Source organism: Malus domestica, chromosome 09 (genome assembly GCF_042453785.1).
Source record: "Malus domestica chromosome 09, GDT2T_hap1".
Classification (NCBI taxonomy): Eukaryota; Viridiplantae; Streptophyta; class Magnoliopsida; order Rosales; family Rosaceae; genus Malus; species Malus domestica.
In genome coordinates, this window is record NC_091669.1 from 20,684,119 (window position 1) to 20,695,074 (window position 10,956).

The 10,956-nt window shown below is 41.5% G+C and overlaps 1 long non-coding RNA gene across 2 annotated transcripts; it reads right to left on the minus strand.

Annotated features, from left to right (window-relative positions):
- Positions 1–4,769: 4,769 nt before the first annotated feature.
- Positions 4,770–6,790, minus strand: LOC108173082 (uncharacterized). Of its 2 annotated transcripts, none has more exons than XR_011584066.1 (6): positions 6,661–6,790; positions 5,888–5,966; positions 5,684–5,738; positions 5,355–5,589; positions 5,019–5,277; positions 4,770–4,912 (listed from the first exon to the last, which is right to left on the minus strand). It is a non-coding gene; the product is annotated as an uncharacterized lncRNA (long non-coding RNA). The 2 variants fall into 2 exon arrangements; XR_011584065.1 differs by having other exon boundaries at positions 5,019–5,282.
- Between the last annotated feature and the right edge of the window lie 4,166 nt (positions 6,791–10,956).

Genomic DNA, 10,956 nt, shown 5'->3' on the forward strand with positions numbered 1-10,956 from the left:
AAGCCAACGAACCCAAGTATTCGGTTTGTCCATGACAAAGCTGCGCAAATATTGCTCCAACGTGCGGTTAAGAACCTCCGTTTGCCCGTCCGATTGAGGATGATATGCCGAGCTTTTGCAAAGGGCAGTTTGTTGGTGTTTGAAGAAGGCCGTCCAAAATGCACTCAGAAAAATGGGGTCACGGTCACTGACAATGGATGCCGGCATACCGTGCAACCGAAACACCTCTTGAATGAACACCTCGGCAATTTGGGGGGCGGAATATGGGTGCTTGATAGGGATGAAGTGCCCGTACTTGGAGAGACGGTCCACTACCACCAATATAGCATTTCGACCATGGCCCGAGGGAAGACCTTCGACAAAGTCCATGGCAATATCTGTCCATACTTGTGCCGGAATGGGTAGGGGCTGCAAAGGACCTGGGGGTTTAATTGTTTCGTAATGGGTGCGTTGGCAAACATCACAAGCAGCCACAAAGTTCTTGACCTCCTTTTTGAGTCCGGGCCAATTGAAGTTATGGGTGAGGCGCTTGTAGGTGCGCAAAAAGCCTGAGTGGCCCGACGAAGGAGAAGCGTGGAACTCGTGGAGAAGTTGGGAGCGCCACGGGGACGTAGCGGGAACGAAGAGCCCGGACTTGTAATAGAGAAGGTCGCCCTGCAACTGGAAGGAACCTTTGCTGTGAGGATCGTGCTGCAACGCCTGAATCACCTCGGCGGTGTGAGGGTCGGTTGCATATGCTGCTTGAATGTCAGCAACACAATCAAAGAGTGGTTGCGACAGACCCATCAAGGAGAGGAGCTCGGGCCTACGGGATAAGGCATCGGCGGCGGCGTTGGATGCCCCGGGTCGGTAAGCCAAAGTGTAGTTGTACCCAAGGAGTTTCAGCAACCATTTTTGTTGGGCTGGAGTTGTGATGCGTTGGTCCAAGAAATACTTGAGAGTTTGGTGGTCCGTGAGAATGGTGAAGTGGTGGCCCATTAAGTAAGAACGCCATTTCTGTACGGCAAATACCACTGCGAGCATTTCCTTGTCATACACCGAGAGGGAGTGGTGTTTGGGTGCCAAAGGCTTGCTAAGGAACTCAATTGGATGATGCTCTTGGGATAGGACGGCACCAATGCCGGAGTTGGATGCGTCGCACTCCAAGGTGAAAGGCTTGGTGAAATCTGGAAGCGCTAGTACCGGAGTTGTAGACAATGCTACCTTGAGGGCCGAGAAGGCTGTGTCTGAGGCGGGAGACCATGAGAAGCTATCTTTCTTGAGTAAGTCCGTGAGAGGCTTGGCAATGAGACCAAAATGGTGAACGAACTTACGGTAATAGCCGGCGAGGCCCAAGAACCCACGGAGAGCACGGACGCTCGAAGGAGTCGGCCATTCAACAATTGCTGCGATTTTGGAGGGGTCTACGGTCACCCCAGAAGCTGAAATGATATGGCCCAAATAAGCAATGGAAGATTGCCCAAAGCTACACTTTGATGGTTTCAAACGGAGATGATTCTGTTGGAGAATATCAAATACAGCAGTTAAATGTGAGATATGGTTATCCAAGGAATCACTGAAGACTAAGATATCATAAAAAAAAACAAGAACAGATTTCCGTAGTAGTGGCTTGAGGATGGTATTCATCAGGGCTTGGAAGGTGGCCGGCGCGTTGGTGAGACCGAAGGGCATGACGGTGAATTCGTAATGGCCCTCATGTGTACGGAACGCTGTCTTGTGGATGTCTGGTTCGTACATGCAGATTTGGTGGTACCCAGAGCGGAGATCCAATTTAGAAAAGATCACCGCGCCATGCAATTCCGCTAAGAGCTCATCGATAATGGGAACCGGAAAGCAATCTTTAATTGTGACGGCATTGATCGCTCTATAATCCACACAGAAGCGCCATGTGGAGTCGGTTTTGGCCACCAACAGTGCTGGAGAAGCAAACGGACTCATGCTAGGACGGATGATGCCTGTGGCGAGCATGTCGTCGACTTGGCGCTCGAGTTCAGCCTTTTGGGCATGCCCATAACGATATGGCCGAACATTGATTGGGCCGGTGCCGGGAAGTAATGGGATCCTGTGATCGATCGCCCGGTGTGGAGGTAAAGAGGATGGTGGTTGAAAGAGTTCTTGATATCGGGTGAGGAGAGACTGAATGCAGGCGGGTGGGGGAAGAGAAGAGCTCTCGGTTGTGGTGAGACTGGCCAGGTGCGGTAGGGCTCGTCGAGACGACTCACCCAAAGTAGTGGCAGGCGGCTGCACTGGGGCGGAAAGGGCAGGTGAGGTGGACATGCCCACCAACCGATAGTTCGTTCCGTGCACGGAGAACTCCATGATCCTGAGTAAAAAGTTCCAACCGATGAGACCCAAGGTCTCTAACCAATCCACACCGAGTACCATATCGCAGCCCGTCACCGCTAGGAGGTGGAAATCGCTAGTAAATGTATAGTCCTGAAGGCGCACGGGAACTTGGTGAGCGACTCCCTTGGTGCGGAAACAACGCCCCGTAGCCACCATAACTGCTTCGGTTCTAGCAGTGTCCACCTGGAGTCCCAAGCGAGCCGCCACTTGGGGATTGAGGAAACTTTGATCGGCCCCGGAGTCAATAAACACGTGAACTGGAGTGTGGCGAAGGAAGCCCTCCAAGCGCATAGCGCGACCTCGGGCACGTTTTGTGGCGGATATTGCGTTGAGAGCGATGGGGTGCTCAGGTTGTTCAACCGGAGGGGAAGGAGGCGGGGTGGGGTCCCGAGTCTCTGGAAGGAGCGCCTGGTCATCCTCATCCGTCAACAACATGAGAATGTGGGTCTGGCGGCACCGGTGGCCAGGACGATATTGGTCGTCACAGTTGAAACAGAGCCCTTGCTCTCGACGGGTACGCATCTCAGCCTGTGTGAGCCGTAAAATTGGTTTAGGTGGTGGAGGGCCGGTGGTTGATGGGAGGGGTCGAGAGGTAGGGGTTGGGGAAGAAGGGTTGGGTGGTAAGGAAAGTTGGGGTTTAGGGCTGTATGTGGAGGAACGAAAATTCCCAGAACGAGGCCCCGGGCGGCGGCTCTGTTTGTGCTCGTAGATGCGAGCTAATTCGATCGCCCTTGCCAGTGAGGATGGTCCTTGGGCCACGACATCATCCTGCAACTCGTCTTTGAGGCCGCCCAAGAACGCTCCCAATAGTTGAGCATCTGTCCAGTCTGGAGTACGGCACGAGAGGCGAATAAACTGACCGACATAGGCCTCCACAGTGGTGGTTTGGGTAATGTGCGACAGGGCCATGTTGAAGTTCATGGCGTCGGTCGGTCCGAATCGCTGCAGCAGTTGGGTAGTGAAGGTGACCCAAGAAGATAGAGGGAACCTCATTTTGTACCAACGGAGCCAATGGGCCGCATCGCCGCTCAGGTGTAGGCCGGCTACTGTGACGCGACGGTGCTCGGAGATCTCGTGATAGTCTAAGAATTCCTCTGCCATGGCCAGCCACCCGTATGGGTCGTCCCCAAAAAAACGAGGAAGGTCAATCTTGAAGGTTTTGGGGCCAGAGAATGGCGGAGAAGAGGGTGGTGGTGGGTGTCCGGAGTAAGTTTCGTGGGTGAAGGAAGAGGGTTTGGGGCCAGAGGAGGGTGGGGGAAGGTAACGGGAGGTGGAGGTGTGGCTTACTGAGTGGGTGGGGGTAGATATGAGGGGTGTGAAGGGAAGGGACGAGGGACCTGCGACCATATGCGGAGCCGGAGGGTAGGTTGCGGTTACTGTTGGGGACGTGGAGAAACCCCATGTGGGTGGGGGAATGGGAGTATGGACGGCGGAGAAGGGTGTGGGTCCGAGAGAGATGGGGATAGAACCGATTGGGATTTGGGGGCTGGGTTGGGGTTTTGTTTTTAGGGCTCGAATCTCGTCAAGAATTGTCTATTGTACCTGGTCTTGACGAATCCGGTGGGCCGAGAGATCTGCGATGGCTTGTTGGAGGTCATCCTGGCGGAGGTTCACCATGGAAAAAGACTCTTGAAAATCTTGCAGCTGAGTGAGGATTTGGTGGTGCTGAAACTCACGGTCCAGTTCATCCTCGGTCACGTCGGCGACCGTGACAGATGCCTTACTTTTGCCCATGGATGCACACCAGGGCTCTGGATACCAAATGGTAGGTTCCAGCAGCACCCAAAGACAGAATGGCGGAGAAAGGAAATACAGAGAAATTATAAAAGTGCTTTTTCATTCATATCTCAAAAGGGGAACACAAGGGGGATTGTATACCCACCACAGACACTACAGACAAAAGGTTAGGTGCACTATTGATGAGTCACTACGTACTACCATTCCACTACTAGACAAGGCATTTAACAAAAGGTAATAGCTGAGATGGACTAGAATCCTAACAACCTCTTCCTCCTCCTCCTTTTCCTCTCTCTCCGTCAGTCTCAGCGCCACAGACACCGCCGTCGCCTTCCCTCCTTCCTCTGGTAAGCTTTTCTTGTCTAAAATTTCGTTATTTATTTGTTTGGATTTTTAAATTTGGGGATGGGGAGAGTGAGTGAAAGAGGGGTGGGAAGAGCGAAGGGATGAGTGTATGGGTGTCGGGAAAAAAAACTGGGGATGGAGGAAAAAATTGGGGGAAAAAATTAGGGTTTGTGGAGGAAACAAGAAAAAATCGACAGTTGCTCCGTTTATGTTCAATGTTGTGGATTCTATTTCTATATCTTAGGAAATGCAAATCATTTTTCAGCTGCTGCAGAAATCGATTTATTTAGCATCATATACTTAAAGTCGTTTCGATAATTAGCACAACTAATAAACCAACATTCCAAAATGTATCATTCGATTTCGAACCCTTCAAGTAAACCCCTAAGAAAATAATACAAAGTTTTGTAAAGACAAGATATTGGGGCGGCAACACTGAGAAACGACCCTGATATCTTAGTGTCATATGTTACCTTGATCTCCACTGCAAGAAAATGTGATGAAATAGTCAGTGGTGTAACCAAAAAAAAAAAAAAAAAAGTTTCAGATCACACGAGTTTGCTTCTCACCATACTTTGCTTAATTCTTACCTTCTTGTTCAATTCAGCGGGAGCAGCACTCTTGTGCCTCTGTGGACACTTTGCTGCAAACAACCAAACTGGCAATCTCAGAAGTTTTTGACCCGATTCTTGCTCCAAAATCCGGCAGAATTGTTATCTGGGTCTTTTTCTCTGAGTTGTTCTGTGATTCTGAGGTTCATAGTCCTGATTCATAGTTTGTTGAACATATATTTCAACCAAGTCAGCTGGACTTCAAGATCTTTCATAGTAGCAAACACCTCTCGCTTCTCTGCACTACAAAATAAACATGTAACAAACAACCATAACTCGCTACGTGGCTCATAACCGGGCAATTGTGCAACATACGCTATCACTTCCGGAATACTACTGCCTATATGCAGCGGCCTCATCAACAAGTTTGCATAACTCCTAGTTTCATAAGCTTCAACAAGACGGTCAATTTGACCACAAAGTTTTGCAGCACCTCCATTTTTATTCCCTTTCTTATCAACCTTCTTCTTTTGAAATTCTCCTTGGTTAGCCACTCTTGTTTTTCCCTTCCTAGTAGCTTGCCTTAGTACTGCATAGTCTCACTTTCTTCCTACATATATATATATATATTAAAACAAGAACAAATAATATTGTAATATAACCAAGAAATAACTAATCAAAGCATTATGTACATGAAAGCATACACAGTACACATGGAGCCACCTCATGCTTGGCCATGACGCCACTAATCAAATAAACCTGTGATTGAAATCACAAGGAGCATAATGTTCCAAATTCCAAATTCTTGCAATAAGTAACCAACTCAGTAGCAATGCAAAATATTCAGTAGGAGCTAAGAATTAAAAAAAGGAGCAGAGAATTAGTCAGTAGAGATACATTGGCCTTACCAGATTCAATGAATGAGAAAGCTTGAGTGTTTGCAATATGCCCGATTGATCAGTTTCTTAGCAGGGAAGAATCTCAACTCTGCAGCAATATTACCAAAGTTAAGAAGGAAAATATATTGGATAGATTCTATCTTCATATTACACGTGAATCTATTGAAATTGGAATTATTGGATAGACAATGACAACAGATCAATCATCTAATCCTATGAAACCTATCCAACGCTATTAGCTTTGCATTGGATTAGATCTGATTCCAAAATCTAAAAACCAACCAAAATTGAATCAGTTATTGTTATGGATCCAATCCACCAAACTGAACTGATCAGCTGTGCGGATTGAATTGGATCTGGTGGAACACTCCAAAATGTCACAACTACAGTGAAAATTGCATAAGTGACTATACTACGCAAACACTTTAATAATCCAAGTCTCAAAAAGTTTGTATCCTTATCGAAAGGCAAATTTGAATTCCCTTAATCATAGAAGACATGAAATTTTTGAACTGCAATGTTATACAATGCAAAGGACCTCTTCTCCGAATAAGAAGTACATAACTTATCGAAGTTCAAGACTAACAATTAATTCAAGGACAACATATAACAAGCAATTCATCAAGCTTATGTAATCAAAAAAGAAAAAAGCAAACCCAGCAGAAACCAGAAAAGCAAACTTTTTCCAGTCATGAGTACTGCAATCACTGACTCACCCACAAAATACAACAACTTGAACAAAATCTATAACACATAAACTGAGTTAAAAGAAGAAAGCTCACTAATCAGCAATGGCGGAGCTGCTACAGAACACAAAATGAGAGGTGCCGACAAATGAGTTAAAAGAAGAAAGCTCACTAATCAACAATGGATGTGGGGTACCCACAAATGAGAGGTTATTTGGGACCATATAAAGGTGAAATATATCATCTCCCGGATTTTCGTAGAGGTGCCGAACCAACGGGTCATAAAGGGGTATTCAACCACATGCATTCTTCTCTTAGGAGCATCATTGACCGAACTTTTGGGGTATGGAAGAAAAGATGGGCTATTTTAAGGGATATGCCTAATTACCTATACAATAAGCAAGTGAAGATTGTCATTGCTACAATGGCTCTTCATAACTATATACGAAGGTATTTTGAACGTGATCGTCATTTTGATGACCCCATGGACTTTTGTGAAGAGAGCGATAGTAGTGATGATGATGATAAAGAATACCAAAATTATCAAGTTGAAAGATCACATGAGACAGGCATTAAGAAATAGAATAGCGGCAAGTTTGATGAATGCATCTAATTAGACTACTTTCAAGTACATTAACAATATTGTACTAATGAATCATAGCTATTCAGTCTAAAATATTTCAATTGAAGTAGTTTGTCATACTAATTTATATTTAAGATAACGTTTATAAATATTTTTCTTTTAAAAATAAAGTATATTTAGTAATTCACTTTTATTTGTTAAGAAAATTAAATTAATAGCACATCTAGTATTATACCATTTTTGGTCATTACAGTCACAGTTGTTTTATATAAAAGTTTACCAAACACTATCATATTGTTTTTTTTTTCCAAAAGCATTTTTACAAAAAAGTTTACTAAATACTCTACTGCTTTATTTCACAGTTGCTTATTCTCACAATACAGCAGAAACAGTTTTTTTTCAAAGCACAGCAATACCAAATCATATTTACAACTCGAGCTTGTTGCGACTCTGGAGTCCTAACTCAAGACCAAGGTTCTAAAATATGTCAAGTGCTAGTCGGGCGGAGGGCAGGGATCTAAGCAAATTTATGTAAGTTTATTGTAGAAAAAATTAGTATCTGGTTCCTAGTTACTAATGTTCATTGATTGAAACCTTATTAATTTTCAGATTTTGATCCAAGTCCTTAGCATTAATGTAATAATGAATTTACATGTCAGTTAAATAATTTAAAAAAAATTAATAATTGATTTAGAATTTTAATACTCACTCCTTTATTAAACTCCTAACTAATTTTCAATTCAAAACATTTCCAAAATAAATAAATAAATTAGAATAAGTTTGTACCCATTAGCTTTTTTAAAAAATATTTTCAATTTTTTAATTTTACATGTTGTATTCATGTAATTTTTTCAAAATTTTAATCTTAAAATTTACTCATTCTTAAATATACCAATTTGTTATATGTAAAAAATACCATTTTTTTAATATAAAATCTATTCAATTTTTTTCTAATCCAATTTTAAACTTATACGGGTACATTTTTTTTCCTTTGATTTGAGAATGTATCCATGTTAAGTTTAATCGAAGAAATTTACTAATGTTATTAAGCCTAATACCTTTTTTTTTTTTTTTTTTTGTGGTTTTGAAGAATGTACCCATGTTTTGGTACAATAATTTTTTGGTTAATTTTGATGAATGTACCCATGTTTATATATACACACAAAATAGTATATTTATATTTTAATATTTTTAACCCCACAAATTATGATTTTTTATATTTAAAATCTCATTAATATAAACAACTATAAATTTTAATTTTTAATTTAAAAAATTAGTAACATACATAGAAATAAATTATCACATTAATTTCACAGACTTCGATAAAAAATTAAAAACCAACAAGGTTTCAATAAAAGAATATTCATAACTAAGGACCGCATCCAAAGTCTCATTTTATTGTATATCTTGTAATTAAGTGTCTATTTACACTAAAAAAAAACCTATACTTGTATGAATAATAAAATAATGATAAAATATTCCTAAAAAAATGATAAAATGCGAAAATAAAAGTAGAAGAATACACAAAGTATATCCATCCAACAAGTTCAATATTTAAAAAACAATGAGCATATAGATTAAATTCTTCTTGTTCATGATCCTTGCATTGGATTGGACATAGACATTTAACCTTGTTGTATCTAGTTTATTTATTTTCTTTGTATGTATCCCCTCAAAAGTGCTCCAATTCATTTAACAATTGGATACACTTGTAGTAATCCATCATTTGCAAATTAGGTACACCATTTCCATTGAAAAATTCGTCATGTAAAGTACGTTTACCCGACAACATGTGGTTCGTTGGGCAAGATTTGTGTGCACAAATAGTTTTATTGTTTGGAAAAACATGTTTGGTTTCCTCCACCGTAAAGGAAGAAAAATAGTAGAGCAAAACTTCTCTATAATGATACTTAATGAGTCGATATTAATCCATATTTTTACTCAAATGACACATCCTTACCCGGAATGTCCACTTGAACTTCTAATCGAGCTATGTTGGCCGACACAATAAAGGTGACAAAGCCATAAAGTGTAGTGATATGAAAAATGTGAACGAATTTAAACCTAAAAGTGCCTAAATATAAGAGTGCGCATGTGAGCGGGATTGAACCCAATTCACACGTGATGCAGAACATAAGTAAAATACTATAGAAACAGGGTGAGAATTATACCCTCGAAGGTAATCTCCAAAATTGAGATTTGCCAAGAATCTTTGTCAATAAGAATCTTCGTCGAAGGTAATCTCCAAAACCAAGATTTGCCAAGAATCTTCATTGATACGAAATCTCCAAAACAAAGGTGAGTGGGCCTAAAAATAAAGCTTTGTAAAAACCTTTCAAAAACATAATAACCCCTCGTCGTAAAGCAAGTGTAGTTTTCAAAATATACATACTACGTATAGTACGAAAGTACCTACCGTAGCCTGCAATATCTCAAGAATTCAATATGTCACAATATTTCATGGATAAACACTTAACGTTCGATAATCACAATATCTCACATAACAAACATATCATAACGAGTTCTCATCGACATATGTTGACACATGAGTTCATGCTGAGGTATTTTGACATGAACATGGTTGGGTATAATAATGATTTACGCTTAAGTACTACACTCACGTGAAGACTGGCGTTATACGTGTCACATACAAGTCTTAATTGCTTGTAGTAACCTAGGACAGGACTGACACCTATAATGGATCCAAAGTGAGCGAATGGTGCAATGTGAACATACACGTGAAAGACTGACCTTGGCTCGGGCGAGTACTAACATTGGTGCAGCAACGATGAGCAAATAATGTAAATCAAATCATAAAGCGGTAAATCAATAATTTACGTCGACATATTACTATTCACTACCATAAATATAAAGAAGGTATCTCGTAATAATATGCATACCTGTGCATCTGTGTGATTCATAATAATCTCACAATTTTTATCATCGCAACAATTCTTATAACGTCAATTTAATTATGGCATCACTTAGAAAATGCATTATTAATCTATGTATGGAAACTCAAATAATATATAAAAGAAAAGACCCACTCACAAATACTTGCGAAGTCGTAGCTGTTCGGACGAGTAATACGGATTGCCGATGCTAATCGTACCTAAGCATAATAGAGACCCATTAGTAAAACTCAATTAAAACATTTGAATTTGGAGAAACAAACGGTAGATTCAAAATTAGGATGTCAAAATACGCTAAGAATGGTCTTGGGCAAATTTTGTAAAAAGTCAACCGTTGACCCTAAAAGTTAACCGAGCCGCCTCGACGGTCGACAACATTAAAACTTTGGAATTTTACTAAATGGATGTCAAAAACGGAATCGAGGCATTGCAAGTAGCTTGGGTTTCCGAGAAAATTCTTAAAAAGTCAACACAAGGAATATTCCAGATCCATTTTCGGAAATAGGCCGGATCAGGTCAATAGGGCAAAGGTTTGGGCTGGGTTTGGGCTTAGGCTTTTTTTTTTGCCAGTTGCCGTTGCAACCGCTAAAAACTACGAAAGATAAGGTCGGGATAAATCCTAGTTTCGATCAACCACGAAACTTAGCCATGTAACATACCAAAATGAAGATCAGAGAACAAGGAATTGAAGTATACCCTCACTGGATCTTGCAGTAGCCGGAAAAGTGTGCAACAACTCGCGAATTGCCTGAAATCTGGGGAAAAGTCCCCACGTCGTCTCTATGAAATTCCACCGTCCAAAACACGTCAACACAATCAACAACAACTATAAGGATAAAAAGGAAAAGGTCTAGAAACTCGGAGTTTTGTTAGGAAAATCTCTGAGTTCGTATAGAG